This window comes from Hemitrygon akajei, chromosome 1 (assembly GCF_048418815.1).
Source record: "Hemitrygon akajei chromosome 1, sHemAka1.3, whole genome shotgun sequence".
Taxonomy (NCBI): domain Eukaryota; kingdom Metazoa; phylum Chordata; class Chondrichthyes; order Myliobatiformes; family Dasyatidae; genus Hemitrygon; species Hemitrygon akajei.
The window spans coordinates 164,149,661-164,166,410 of NC_133124.1; positions in this window are offsets into that span (position 1 = coordinate 164,149,661).

The window sequence follows — 16,750 nt, forward strand, 5'->3', positions numbered from 1 at the left end:
GTGGTGGGGGGGGGGGGTGTTTTATCTGTGATGGACTGGCTTGTATCAGCTACTTTTTGTAGGATTTCGCATTCAAGGGCATTGGAGGTCATACCAGGCTTTGAGAAAGCCAGTCAATATACTCTCTACCATTTATCTATTGAAGACTGTCAAAGTTCTCGATGCTATGTCAAATTGTCATAAACTTCTAAGCAGAGGGGCTGCCATGCTTTCCTCGTAACTGCACTGATGTGCTGGGGTCCAGGACAGGTCGTCTACACTGAGGAATTTAATGTTGGTGGCCTTCTTCACCTCTGAGCCCCCAATGAGGAGTGGCTCGTGACCTCCAATTTCCTCCTCCTGAACTCAATAACCATCTCCTTGGTCTTGCTGACCTTCGGGAAGAGGTTGTTGATGTGGCTCCACTCAGCCAGATTTTCAATCTCCTTTGATACGGCCTACAACAGTGGTGTTGTCTGCAAACCTGAATGTGGCGTTAGGACTGCGCCTAGCTACGCAGTCTTAAACGCAAAGTGAGTAGAGCAGGGGCTGAGCACACAGCCTTGTGGTGCACCCGTGCTGATGGTGAATGTGGAGGAGATGGTTTTGCCAATCCGAACTGGCTGGGATCTACAAATGAGCCAATCGAGGATGCAATTGTATAAGGAGGTATTGAGGCCAAGGTCTAGAAGCTTATTGATTAGAGGGGATGGTGGTTTGAATGCTGAGCTGTAGTCGATTAAGGGCATCCTGATATATGTACCTTTGCTGTCCGGATGTTTCCGGATTGAGTGAAGAGCTGCTGTGGACCTGTTGTGCTGGTGGGCAAATTGAAGTGAGTAAGAATCGCTTCTCCGGTGGGAGTTGATATGTTTCATCTTCAACCTCTCAAAACACTCCATCAGTGTCGATGGAAGTGCTGCTGGCAGGTTTCCACCTTCCTCTTGGGCCCCGGTGTATTTGAGGCCTGCTAGAAGCAGGTGGGTACCTCAGACTGCTGAAGCAAGAGGTTAAAGATCTCAGTGAACACCCCAGCCAGCTGATCAGCGCAGGTCTTTCCCATCTGGGCCCGATGCTTTCTGTGGGTTGACCTTCCCACGGAAGATGCTCTCACGTCGGCCTCAGAGCCTGAAGTGACTGGGTCATCGGGGGCTGCAGGAGTTTGTGATGATTGCTCCAGGTTTTGACCATCACAAGATGTAGGAGACTTGTTTGTTTGTACTTACTGTGAACGCCTGTAAGAAAATTGATTTCAGGGTGATGTATATGTGTACTTTGATAATCAACTAACTTTGAACATGGGGTGGAATTACATTCTGATGTCTGTGCGTACAGTTTGTCTTTGCTGACGGTGTGCTCTCTGGCACTGCTCAATGCACACAGACAGCCTTTCCTGGTTGCTTGTCTTTAGACTTAATATAAATAATGTGTTTCAGTACTGGGAAAACCTGCTGGCAAACTCAATATGTAAAGATGAGTGATTGCCTCGGCCCTCCTGTTTCCAACAACAGCAGGACAGTAAAAGTGACAGGTATTACAAGTGGAGTCAGACTAAAGGCCAGACCGATCCAAAGCAGGTGGTGGTGAGGGAGGTTGAGATGGTTTCAAGGAGACAGCGAGGTAAGGGAGAGGCATGCGGCGGTTCTGGGGTTGAGTCTCTTGCAGAATCTTAAGGTGGATAATTCCCAGACCATGGCGGTTCTTCCCCGAGTTATTAGAAGAGATTGTTGACAGATATCTTTCTATCCTCTTTAACCGCAGGCGAAGTCCAAAAGGATTGGGGAATAACCAGTATTTTCCACTGTTTAAGAATCGCACAAAGAACAAAGCAGGAAATAGTGGGCCTTCCGTCAGTGGTGGGAGTACTGAAGTATAGAGACCGACCTTCTGCCTAGTCTCACCCAGATCACATCCCCCCGACCCTCTGTCATCCACGTACCTATCTAAACTTACCTTAAATTGATTCTGCATCTACCACTCTCACCCTGAGTGAACGCGTCCCACGTCCGATTCCCCGGAAATATTTCCCCTTTCACCCCTGCGCTCTGGCTCTAGTCTTACCCAACCTCGGGGGAAGAAACCTTTATGCATTCACTCTGTCTACACCGCTCATAAATTTGTATACATCTGGTGGTCAGCACAATGCTTTACAGTACCATCCACCCAGTTTCAATTCCTTCTGCTGTCTGTAAGGAGTTTGCATGTTCTCCCTGTGACCATGTGGGCTTCCTTTGGGAGCTCCGGTTTCCTCCCACTGTCCACAGACGGAGCAGTTGGAAAGTTAATTGTTTGTTGTAAATTGTCATGTGATTCGGCTAGCATTGAACTGGGGAGATTTCAGGGAGGTGCAGCTCAAAGAGCTGAAAGGGCCAATTCCACACTGTATCGCAATAAATAATAAATAAATAATGGGATAAATAAATAAATAAGATCTCCCCTTATTCTCCTGCACTCCAGTGAATACAGTACTAACTTATGTAATTTTCCTGAATAACCCAGGTCCCAAAGTCCTGCTAAGTTTTCCCTGAACTCTTTGAATTTTACTGATAACCTTTCTGTAGCCATGGGACCAGAATTGCACACAATACCCCAAACTCAGCTTTGCCAATGCCATTTACAGCCACTGTGGCGTTGTGGTTGGCACAACACTATTGCAGCTTGGGCCGTTAAGTTTGGAGTTGAATCCTGGCATTCTCTGGAAGGAGTTTCCACTTCCTCCCTGTGAAATGTGTGGATTTCCTCCCACATTAGTAGGTTAATTGCTCCTTGTGAATTGTCCCTTGATTAGGTTAGGGTTAATTGGGGTTGTTGGGGTTGCAGTGCTGTGCAACTCGAAGGGCCAGAAGGGTCTGTTTTGTGCCATATCTCTAAATAAGTAAACAAACTTCAGCATAATATTCCAAACTCTGTACTTGGGTCCAGGTTTATGAATGCGTGGTGCTATTCTGGATGTCCAGCGTCTGCAGAATCTTTTGTGTTCACGACCCTATCTACATGTAATTCCACTGTCAAGGAATAGGCATCTGTTTCCCACGTCCCTTTGTTCTATGGCACAACTCATGGCCCTCCAAGATGACCAAAACCTTGTGGTTTGGAGGTTTGCACGTTTCAATAAGCTGGAGAGCTATGGTGGCTGGAGTCAAGGCTTTATGTTTTGTCTCTTTGTAGGGTCACCCATGCCAAATGGGTCAAAGGGTAGAGGTCAGACTAAGTGGTCCGTCGGTTCTCCAGATTTGGGGGCTCAGCTCAGGGCTAACAACCCTATCTGGTCAAACAAAACTGTTACGGAAACAGCAATGAAAAATCCTTCTACATCTATATGAGCCGATATTCCTGAGAGTCCACCTGGGACTTGCAGAAGTGAAAACTGAGAGGAGGCTACTGGCATGATCATGGAAGCCCTGAACACTGCCGAGACTAAGGCCAATTCCGAAATTGGCCAAAGGCAGAAAGAGATGAAGAACCTTCATTGTCGCCCTTCATACAAGTGGCGTAACGGGCAGTAGTTCAGCTCATAGGCATACCATTCATTGTCTATGTCTTCCAAAGTTCAACATCTCACAAGTCTTATTGGACAGATTCTTAGGGACAGGATCTGCTCACACCTGCAATAGTGTAGACATTACTGTAGAAGTGAAGACCTTGACTTTGTGGATGATCTTGCATTACTATCAGATACAGACCAGCACCTGTCTACCTTTGGAGGACAGGTTGGATAGAGTCAGCTAGAGAAAGACTGAGATCATAACCCTCAATGTAGTTTCCTCCTCCCATCAAGGCAGACTCGCCTACCTGGGCAGCGTCATTCGACAGGATGGTGGGACCAAGGTCGACATCTAGTACAGACTCAGCAGAGTTAGAAATGAGCAAGATATGGGGATCAACCAAGTCCAGCGTCCACACCAAGGTGAAGCTACCAGAGCTGTGTTCTGTCCTCACTCTTGTATGGGTCAGAATGCTGCTGCATGACAGAGAGCAAACTTGCCAAACTGTCATCATTTCACACCAACAGCTGCACTAGATGTCCACCATCTTGCCAAATGATGCTGCCCAGGTAGGGAGGAGAAAGAAGGCTGAGGTGGAGGAGTGTTATTCTAACTGGAGGCCTGTGACCAGTGGTGTTTGGCAAAGATTAGTGCTAGGTCCATTGTGAATTGCAATATATTTTGGGTGCCACAGTAGCATAGCATTTAGCTTGATGCTAATACAGCTTGGGGGTTCAAAGGTTGGAGTTCCTTCCCAGTATCCTGTGTAAGAAAGTTTGTATGTCCTCCCTGTGAGCGCATGGGTTTCCTCTGGATGCCCTGGTTTGCTCCCAAAGACCAATTAGTAAGGCAATTGTCCGATGATTTGGCTAGGGTTCACTAGGATGCTGCCTGGATGAGAGGCTATGAGTAGAAGTTGGACAAACTGGGATTGATTTCTCTGCAGCATTGATAAGTGAGAGGCATACGAAGGTTATAAATTCAGTGTCTTCATGAAATAGAAGAGTATATAGGTTGAAGGTGAGAGTTGGAAAGTTTAAAGGAGTTTTACACGGTGAGTGATAAGTGCCGAGAGGCTCTCTGGAATACTGAAATTACCACTGCTGCAACACAGTGTTAACAACCCCGTTGGGCAGAAGCCAATTAAAGTGACAGAATGGCAATACACAACATTTCCTCTCTATTTTTAACCATTTTGCAAGGACAATGTAAGAAGAGGATTAAATTTTACAGAAATCATTTTTGAGTCAACCTTGATACGTACAAAAATGTGTAACAGGAAGTGGTGTTAGCTTGGAATATGGTAATGCTTTGAGAATGTACAGGAGCGTGCAGCCATGAGATTAAATAATGCTGATAAAAAATGTCCTTCTGCAAAACATGTTGTTTCCGTCTTTAAATTATGTGCCTGGGACAATAATACATTATGGTGCTCAGGTGTCCATGGAAGCCCAACGAGTATCCACGGGTACAATGGGGGGGAGTTTTGGGAAACTCATGTTTCCCAAGTTTTGGGAGTTTTGGGTACACATATTCGAGTGAGTCATGGATCATAGAACAGGAACAGGCTGTTCGGCCCTCTATGTTGTGCCGAACCAACTACATTAGTAATCAAACGGACAACTAAACTGCCTGCAGAATATCCGTACCCTGTTTTCCTCACACTCATGGGCCCATCTAAACGTCTTTTAAAAGCCCCTCATGTTTCTGCCTCTTCCACCACCCCAGGCAGCGCATTCCAGGCACCCTGCACCCTCCGTGTAAAAAAAACTTGCCCCTCACATCTCCTTTATAATTACCCCCTCACGCCTTAAATGCATGTGCTCTGGTGTTTGACATTTCAAACCTAAGGAAATGTTTGTCTACTCTTCCTCTCATAATCTTTTTACAACAAATGCATGTAATATTTGATCATTTTTCTCAATAAATAAATGAACAAGTATAAAGTTTTTTGTGTTATTTAATTGGGTGCTTGTTGGGACTTGTGTGAAGATCAGGGTTCACAAACTTTCTAGCAGTATACAGCTCTGAGGTTCATCTTCCCACAGACAGCCACAAAACAGAGAAAACCATCAAACCACAGAGTCATGGAAACAGTTTAGGAATGTTCAGATTAGTTCAGTTCAGTACTATTTAATCCAGTGTCATTCGTTGACTGCAGGCTGCAGAGCCAGTCTGACATAATCAAAATCACATGAAATCGCAGTGCGAAAGTAATGAGAAACACAGAATAACTGAACTAGAGTCCAATGCACAAACTACGCTGATTAAACCTTGCCCAAGGCCCAGGTTCTCGGCACCATCCTCTGGTAACATCGAGCAAACACCAATCACATACATACACCTTCCTCTGCAGCAGCAAGCGAGAGGCAGAGAAAGAGAGATGGGTCAAAGCAGGCAGATGGCGCTGAACCCTGCTCACCTTCTGCTTTTGTCTTCGTTGATTTCAATCTTTCTCAACGCTTTCTGCAGTGAGATCAGTGTGAAATGAAATCGATCACAGTCTCCAGGCTGCAAACCTCACTGAACTCCCTCGGAGATAGCAGAAAGGGCCAAATTGCTCAAACAGCCTGAAAGCACAGCAGCAGGATGTAAATCAGTTCCAGTAGCACCAGAATCCCATGTAGGGCCCTGGCTCACATCTTTACTGTTATGTTGTAGGTATTTCATTTAGCAGCTCTGTAAGAACTGTTTGTTCTGCTTTCAGCCTGATGTTGCAGATAAGGGACGATGTGGAATGTGTACCATCCAATTAGCGGGAGGTGTTTCTTGGTGAGGGACAATAACGTTGGTCTTGGGCTTTTGTTCAGGAGGAGATGAAGAGGGAAGACGCTGGGGAGAACCGGCTGTAGCATACGATCAGGTGGGAGACCCGTTTGTCCAAGATGGATTGTGAGTGACGTTCGGTAGGTGGTTTCACGTTGATCGAGGGCTCAGTGCATGAGTGACAGAGAAGTTCATGATGAGCTCCAAATTGTTCACATTTAACTGTTTAATTAGAATGGGCCCTTTTCTTTTTGTTATTCTTCACTAACCCTTCAACTAAGATTCATAAATATAATTCCTTTAGTCGTATGCAGTGCACTGACTGCTATTTCAGGGTAGCTAATTACACTGCGTCCACACAAACCGGGGGTTTGAGTGGGGGTGGGCTCGCGACTCAATCTCACGTTTGGCGGCGAGGCTGAAGGATTGTCTTCCCTAGTCCTACACAGACAAGGAAACCAGAGTGTTTCACATATTTGGAAGAAGAAGGAATGATTAGCTTTGTGAACTGCCTGAAGGACATTGGATTTGGTTGTGCTGTTCACTGGTACCAGCTTCCTCATCGGTTTATTTGACTTCTCTGGGGTGACTCCTTTGTGAAAAAGTGGGAATCTCGCCTTTGGCCAGGACTGTGACTGGTGGTAAGGGACAAACTGAAACAAGGCACAGACAGGGCTGCAGGAGCTGGGGTTGCAGCTGGTGTTCTGTCAGACTGGTTCAGAGTGAATTTGTTATCAAAGTAATGTATGTCACCAAATACAACCCTGAGATTCATTTCCTACTGAGCAAACTCAATAACTTCAATAACCATGATAGAAGCAATGGAAGACCGTACCATCAGGGTGTGCAAAATAAATAAACTGTGCAAATACAAAAAGAAAGAAAGAAAAATAGTGATTGTAATTAAGCAATAAATTTCCTTTTTTGATATCTCTTTTTTTGCCTTTCAGGGTTCTTCTGAAGACCCTGACCTGGAGTTACACGCTGACTTTGGATCTTGGTGGGAATGGGACCCGCTCTCGGGGTTTCACGACTGGCCGTTATTTGGCACGCCAAGGAGGGCTGAGATCCCATGGCTCTGGAGGTGAGCGGATCGAAGGTCGGTGTCCCAGCAGGAGATCGGTGTGTCGTGGGAGTCGGAAGATCTACGGTTGTGTGCCCAGAAACCCAAGATCTTTGGGCACAGAGCTTGAAAAAAAAGCAACGTAATGGATTTGTAACATTGTAAACCAGCGAGTTGTTTTTATGTCTCCCCCCTCGCTGTGAAGTGGAGACACATCTTTCTCCCTTATTAGGGAGAGAGAGAGCGTGTGGTATGTCGAATACCGGGTGAACGAGTCGTCTTTGGGGTACTGCAAGTCTGTGTCTTTACTGTTGCTTTGCTGCACGCTGGAGTGCTCGATGGGGGGTGCAGATGCTTTTTTTTGTCGGTGGGGAGAGGGGGGCATTGCTGCTCGCTGCCACTTACGCACAGAAGGGAGGGGAGCTGGTGGAGGGGGGACTCTTCATTCTTTGGGGCACTCCTCTGTTTTTGTGGATGGTTGCGAAGAAAAAGCATTTCAGGATGTATATTGTACAGGCAGTCCGCGAGTTACAAACGTCCAACTTACTGACAACTCGTACTTACGAATGGAAGGAGTGTGTTGAGTGTGTAACTTTGTATTTGGCTTAAATATTTCTTGGCAAGATTCACCCTGGCACCCCCCACCACTCTTCCAGTTAGCACCGCCCCTACTTGTCCCATTTAACCTGTCTCAGTGTGGGTGGTCTTTAGGACCCGGAGCAGCACAAGACCTGCCGCCCGCGGCTGCTGCTGTAGTTTTTTATTAAGTGCGATCGTGAACAATAGCCAGATCAGAAATGCAGAGCAAGTCAACTAGTTCCCAAAGAGAATTCTGATAGGCCAATCAGACAGTTCACTGCTGCTCAGAAATAGAACATAAAATCCACAGTTTTGTTCCGTTGACGGAAAACAATCGCGATTGAAAATAAAGTGGAAATAATAAAGCGATTAGAAAAAGGTGAAACACCATCCGTCATTGGAAAAGCTTAAGGCTACAGTCGGTCAACAGTCGGAACAACTTTAAAGGATACAGGTAAAGGATAAAGCGAGAATAATGGAACATGTGAAAGGCGCTGCCCCGATGAAAGCTACACTTATTACTAAGCAACGCAGTGGTTTAATTATTGAAATACATACTTTTCTTAAGTGTTTTATATGCATAGAAAGGTAAAATATATACTATATACTAAGACAAACATTTGACTAAATAATATCGGATGTCCCTGTTCCGACTTGTGTACAAATCCGACTTAAAGACAGACTCAGGAATGGAACTCGTTCGTAACCTGGGGACTGCCTGTATACATTTCTATGACATTAAATGTATCTTTGAAATCTTTGAATAAATATTGAGAACATAGATTAAAAGTCAGAGTACACTGTGAATTTTCAAGGTTGATAATTATATTCTTTTGTCCTCTGTATTTGATTGAAGTGGTTGATGATTATTGATACGTATAGAATTACAATAAAGTAGTGTTCATGACCTTTAACGTTTCTATGGTGCCTCCTTTGTTTGTGAATACGACTTGCTGCTGCATCAAGGACGAACAGGAAACTAATTTTAAGATATTTCATTACAGAGAAACCGGGTGGGAATGAGTAAATGAGAGGAACAACAACTGATATTCTGCCAGGGTGGTGTTCTGGCATGAACACTGACATTTCCATTGGGTAAACCTCAACCCTGGTGTATTGCACTACCCCCAAATACTCGTTCTCTCCTCCACTTCTTCCGTAACTCCCTGAGCCTTGTACTGAGGAAGGAGGCTGTGGGTATTGACGTTCAACGATGCCAGCCCAGGATATCACTGCAGGAGTCCCTCGAGGCAGTGCCCCAGGACCAGCTATCTTCTGATGTTCCCTGTGACATCACATATGAGGATGTTTGCCAATATCAACTTGCACGTTATTGCCTGCCTGCCTGCACGTTCCCTGTAACACTGACATTTTATTCTGCATTCTGTTATATTTTATTGAGAGATCCAGTGTAAAACAGGCACTTACAGATACAGTGAGTCAGCTTTGACACTATTAACCGCATTGAGATGAAGCAAGACAAGGCCTCTTGTCCCCTCTAACCTGTTGTACTCAGAGATACACTGCAGGGAAAGAGGCCTTGTCAATCAAAACATCTGCCTGAGTTTGTCCCGTTTGACAGGACTGGCTCTTAGTTATTCCAATCCATGTAGTTGTCTAAGAGCCTTTTCTACGTTGTATTTGTATTCACTTCCTCTGGCAGTTCATTCTGTAGATCCACCACACTCTGCGGGGAAGACTAACACTTCAGATCTTCTTAAATCTCACCCCCCTCACCGTGAACCTGAGTCCTCTGGTTTTAGAATTCCCTACCCTGTGAAACGCTGAGCGTCAACCCTATCTGTACCCTGTGAAACCCTGACCACTGACCCTATCTGTACCCTGTGAAACCCTGACCACTGACCCTATCAGTACCCTGTGAAACCCTGACCACTGACCCTGCCTGTACCCTGTGAAATGCTGAGCGTCAACCCTGTCTGTACCCTGTGAAACCCTGACCACTGACCCTGTCTGTACCCTGTGAAACCCTGACCACTGACCCTATCTGTACCCTGTGAAACCCTGACCTCTGACCCTATCTGTACCCTGTGAAACGCTGACCTCTGACCCTATCTGTACCCTGTGAAACCCTGACCACTGACCCTATCTGTACCCTGTGAAACGCTGAGCATCAACCCTGTCAGTACCCTGTGAAACCCTGACCTCTGACCCTATCTGTACCCTGTGAAACCCAGACCACTGACCCTATCTGTACCCTGTGAAACGCTGAGCATCAACCCTGTCAGTACCCTGTGAAACCCTGACCTCTGACCCTATCTGTACCCTGTGATACCCTGACCTCTGACCCTATCTGTACCCTGTGAAACCCTGACCACTGACCCTATCTGTACCCTGTGAAACCCCGACCGTCGACCCTATCTGTACACTGTGAAACCCTGACCGTCGACCCTCTGTACCCTGTGAAACCCTGACCACTGACCCTATCTGTACCCTGTGAAACCCTGACCACTGACCCTATCTGTACCCTGTGAAATGCTGACCTCTGACCCTATCTGTACCCTGTGAAACCCTGACCACTGACCCTATCTGTACGCTGTGAAACCCTGACCGTCGACCCTCTGTACCCTGTGAAACCCTGACCACTGACCCTATCTGTACCCTGTGCAACCCTGACCTCTGACCCTATCTGTACCCTGTGAAACCCTGACTTTACCGTATCTGTACCCTGTGAAACGCTGACCTCTGACCCTATCTGTACCCTGTGAAACCCTGACCGTCGACCCTATCTGTACCCTGTGAAACGCTGAGCGTCGACCCTATCTGTACCCTGTGAAACCCTGACCACTGACCCTATCTGTTCCCTGTGAAACCCTGACCACTGACCCTATCTGTACCCTGTGAAACCCTGACCTCTGACCCTATCTGTACACTGTGAAACCCTGACCGTCGACCCTCTGTACCCTGTGAAACCCTGACCTCTGACCCTATCTGTACCCTGTGAAACCCTGACCTCTGACCCTATCTGTACCCTGTGAAACCCTGACCGTCGAACCTATCTGTACCCTGTGAAACCCTGACCTCTGACCCTATCTGTTCCCTGGGAAACCCTGACCTCTGACCCTATCTGTACCCTGGGAAACCCTGACCACTGACCCTATCTGTACCCTGTGAAACCCTGACCTCTGACCCTATCTGTACCCTGTGAAACCCTGACCACTGACCCTATCTGTACCCTGTGAAACCCTGACCTCTGACCCTATCTGTACCCTGTGAAACCCTGACCTCTGACCCTATCTGTACCCTGTGAAGCCCTGACCACTGACCCTATCTGTACCCTGTGAAACGCTGAGCGTCAACACTATCTGTACCCTGTGAAACCCTGACCACTGACCCTATCTGTACCCTGTGAAACCCTGACCACTGACCCTATCTGTTCCCTGTGAAACCCTGACCACTGACCGTATCTGTTCCCTGTGAAACCCTGACCACTGACCCTATCTGTACCCTGTGAAACCCTGACCTCTGACCCTATCTGTACCCTGTGAAACCCTGACCTCTGACCCTATCTGTACCCTGTGAAACCCTGACCACTGACCCTATCTGTACCCTGTGAAACCCTGACCGTCGACCCTGTCTGTACCCTGTGAAACCCTGACCTCTGACCCTATCTGTACCCTGTGAAACCCTGACCGTCGACCCTGTCTGTACCCTGTGAAACCCTGACCTCTGACCCTATCTGTACCCTGTGAAACCCTGACCGTCGACCCTGTCTGTACCCTGTGAAACCCTGACCTCTGACCCTATCTGTACCCTGTGAAACCCTGACCACTGACCCTCTGTTCCCTGTGAAACCCTGACCACTGACCCTATCTGTACCCTGTGAAACCCTGACCTCTGACCCTATCTGTACCCTGTGAAACCCTGACCGTCGACCCTATCTGTTCCCTGTGAAACCCTGACCACTGACCCTATCTGTACCCTGTGAAACCCTGACCTCTGACCCTATCTGTACCCTGTGAAACCCTGACCTCTGACCCTATCTGTACCCTGTGAAACCCTGACCGTCGACCCTATCTGTACCCTGTGAAACCCTGACCGTCGACCCTGTCTGTATCCTGTGAAACCCTGACCTCTGACCCTATCTGTACCCTGTGAAACCCTGACCACTGACCCTATCTGTACCCTGTGAAACCCTGACCACTGTCCCTATCTGTACCCTGTGAAACCCTGACCTCTGACCCTATCTGTACCCTGTGAAACCCTGACCGTCGACCCTATCTGTACCCTGTGAAACCCTGACCTCTGACCCTATCTGTACCCTGTGAAACCCTGACCTCTGACCCTATCTGTTCCCTGTGAAACCCTGACCTCTGACCCTATCTGTACCCTGTGAAACCCTGACCACTGACCCTATCTGTACCCTGTGAAACACTGACCTCTGACCCTATCTGTACCCTGTGAAACACTGACCTCTGACCCTATCTGTACCCTGTGAAACCCTGACCACTGACCCTATCTGTACCCTGTGAAACGCTGAGCGTCAACCCTATCTGTACCCTGTGAAACGCTGAGCGTCAACCCTATCTGTACCCTGTGAAACCCTGACCATCGACCCCATCTGTTCCCTGTGAAACCCTGACCATCGACCCTATCTGTACACTGTGAAACTCTGACCTCTGACCCTATCTGTTCCCTGTGAAACCCTGACCACTGACCCTATCTGTTCCCTGTGAAACACTGACCTCTGACCCTATCTGTACCCTGTGAAACACTGACCTCTGACCCTATCTGTACCCTGTGAAACCCTGACCTCTGACCCTATCTGTACCCTGTGAAACCCTGACCACTGACCCTATCTGTACCCTGTGAAAAGCTGACCGTCAACCCTATCTGTACCCTGTGAAACCCTGACCACTGACCCTATCTGTACCCTGTGAAACCCTGACCACTGACCCTATCAGTACCCTGTGAAACCCTGACCACTGACCCTGCCTGTACCCTGTGAAATGCTGAGCGTCAACCCTGTCTGTACCCTGTGAAACCCTGACCACTGACCCTGTCTGTACCCTGTGAAACCCTGACCACTGACCCTATCTGTACCCTGTGAAACCCTGACCACTGACCCTATCTGTACCCTGTGAAACGCTGAGCATCAACCCTGTCAGTACCCTGTGAAACCCTGACCTCTGACCCTATCTGTACCCTGTGAAACCCAGACCACTGACCCTATCTGTACCCTGTGAAACGCTGAGCATCAACCCTGTCAGTACCCTGTGAAACCCTGACCTCTGACCCTATCTGTACCCTGTGATACCCTGACCTCTGACCCTATCTGTACCCTGTGAAACCCTGACCACTGACCCTATCTGTACCCTGTGAAACCCCGACCGTCGACCCTATCTGTACACTGTGAAACCCTGACCGTCGACCCTCTGTACCCTGTGAAACCCTGACCACTGACCCTATCTGTACCCTGTGAAACCCTGACCACTGACCCTATCTGTACCCTGTGAAATGCTGACCTCTGACCCTATCTGTACCCTGTGAAACCCTGACCACTGACCCTATCTGTACGCTGTGAAACCCTGACCGTCGACCCTCTGTACCCTGTGAAACCCTGACCACTGACCCTATCTGTACCCTGTGCAACCCTGACCTCTGACCCTATCTGTACCCTGTGAAACCCTGACTTTACCGTATCTGTACCCTGTGAAACGCTGACCTCTGACCCTATCTGTACCCTGTGAAACCCTGACCGTTGACCATCTGTACCCTGTGAAACCCTGACCACTGACCCTATCTGTACCCTGTGAAACCCTGACCACTGACCGTATCTGTTCCCTGTGAAACCCTGACCACTGACCCTATCTGTACCCTGTGAAACCCTGACCTCTGACCCTATCTGTACCCTATGAAACCCTGACCACTGACCCAATCTGTACCCTGTGAAACCCTGACCTTACCGTATCTGTACCCTGTGAAACGCTGACCTCTGACCCTATCTGTACCCTGTGAAACCCTGATCGTTGACCCTCTGTACCCTGTGAAACCCTGACCACTGACCCTATCTGTACCCTGTGAAACCCTGACCACTGACCGTATCTGTTCCCTGTGAAACCCTGACCACTGACCCTATCTGTACCCTGTGAAACGCTGAGCGTCAACCCTATCTGTACCCTGTGAAACCCTGATTTCTGAGCCTATCTGTACCCTGTGAAACCCTGACCACTGACCATATCTGTACCCTGTGAAACCCTGACCGTCGACCCTGTCTGTACCCTGTGAAACCATGACCTCTGACCCTATCTGTACCCTGTGAAACCCTGACGGTCGACCCTGTCTGTACCCTGTGAAACCCTGACCGTCGACCCTGTCTGTACCCTGTGAAACCCTGACCTCTGACCCAATCTGTACCCTGTGAAACCCTGACCACTGACCCTATCTGTTCCCTGTGAAACCCTGACCACTGACCCTATCTGTACCCTGTGAAACCCTGACCTCTGACCCTATCTGTACCCTGTGAAACCCTGAAAACTGACCCTATCTGTTCCCTGTGAAACCCTGACCACTGACCCTATCTGTACCCTGTGAAACCCTGACCTCTGACCCTATCTGTACCCTGTGAAACCCTGACCTCTGACCCTATCTGTACCCTGTGAAACCCTGACCGTCGAACCTATCTGTACCCTGTGAAACCCTGACCTCTGACCCTATCTGTTCCCTGGGAAACCCTGACCTCTGACCCTATCTGTACCCTGGGAAACCCTGACCACTGACCCTATCTGTACCCTGTGAAACCCTGAGCATCAACCCTGTCAGTACCCTGTGAAACCCTGACCTCTGACCCTATCTGTACCCTGTGATACCCTGACCTCTGACCCTATCTGTACCCTGTGAAACCCTGACCACTGACCCTATCTGTACCCTGTGAAACCCCGACCGTCGACCCTATCTGTACACTGTGAAACCCTGACCGTCGACCCTCTGTACCCTGTGAAACCCTGACCACTGACCCTATCTGTACCCTGTGAAACCCTGACCACTGACCCTATCTGTACCCTGTGAAATGCTGACCTCTGACCCTATCTGTACCCTGTGAAACCCTGACCACTGACCCTATCTGTACGCTGTGAAACCCTGACCGTCGACCCTCTGTACCCTGTGAAACCCTGACCACTGACCCTATCTGTACCCTGTGCAACCCTGACCTCTGACCCTATCTGTACCCTGTGAAACCCTGACTTTACCGTATCTGTACCCTGTGAAACGCTGACCGCTGACCCTATCTGTACCCTGTGAAACCCTGACCGTTGACCATCTGTACCCTGTGAAACCCTGACCACTGACCCTATCTGTACCCTGTGAAACCCTGACCACTGACCGTATCTGTTCCCTGTGAAACCCTGACCACTGACCCTATCTGTACCCTGTGAAACCCTGACCTCTGACCCTATCTGTACCCTATGAAACCCTGACCACTGACCCAATCTGTACCCTGTGAAACCCTGACCTTACCGTATCTGTACCCTGTGAAACGCTGACCTCTGACCCTATCTGTACCCTGTGAAACCCTGATCGTTGACCCTCTGTACCCTGTGAAACCCTGACCACTGACCCTATCTGTAACCCTGTGAAACCCTGACCACTGACCGTATCTGTTCCCTGTGAAACCCTGACCACTGACCCTATCTGTACCCTGTGAAACGCTGAGCGTCAACCCTATCTGTACCCTGTGAAACCCTGACTTCTGACCCTATCTGTACCCTGTGAAACCCTGACCCACTGACCATATCTGTACCCTGTGAAACCCTGACCGTCGACCCTGTCTGTACCCTGTGAAACCATGACCTCTGACCCTATCTGTACCCTGTGAAACCCTGACGGTCGACCCTGTCTGTACCCTGTGAAACCCTGACCGTCGACCCTGTCTGTACCCTGTGAAACCCTGACCTCTGACCCAATCTGTACCCTGTGAAACCCTGACCACTGACCCTATCTGTTCCCTGTGAAACCCTGACCACTGACCCTATCTGTACCCTGTGAAACCCTGACCTCTGACCCTATCTGTACCCTGTGAAACCCAGAAAACTGACCCTATCTGTTCCCTGTGAAACCCTGACCACTGACCCTATCTGTACCCTGTGAAAACCCTGACCTCTGACCCTATCTGTACCCTGTGAAACCCTGACCTCTGACCCTATCTGTACCCTGTGAAACCCTGACCGTCGAACCTATCTGTACCCTGTGAAACCCTGACCTCTGACCCTATCTGTTCCCTGGGAAACCCTGACCTCTGACCCTATCTGTACCCTGGGAAACCCTGACCACTGACCCTATCTGTACCCTGTGAAACCCTGACCTCTGACCCTATCTGTACCCTGTGAAACCCTGACCACTGACCCTATCTGTACCCTGTGAAACCCTGACCTCTGACCCTATCTGTACCCTGTGAAACCCTGACCTCTGACCCTATCTGTACCCTGTGAAACCCTGACCACTGACCCTATCTGTACCCTGTGAAACGCTGAGCGTCAACACTATCTGTACCCTGTGAAACCCTGACCACTGACCCTATCTGTACCCTGTGAAACCCTGACCACTGACCCTATCTGTTCCCTGTGAAACCCTGACCACTGACCGTATCTGTTCCCTGTGAAACCCTGACCACTGACCCTATCTGTACCCTGTGAACCCTGACCTCTGACCCTATCTGTACCCTGTGAAACCCTGACCTCTGACCCTATCTGTACCCTGTGAAACCCTGACCACTGACCCTATCTGTACCCTGTGAAACCCTGACCTCTGACCCTACCTGTTCCCTGTGAAACCCTGACCTCTGACCCTATCTGTACCCTGTGAAACCCTGACCGTCGACCCTGTCTGTACCCTGTGAAACCCTGACCTCTGACCCTATCTG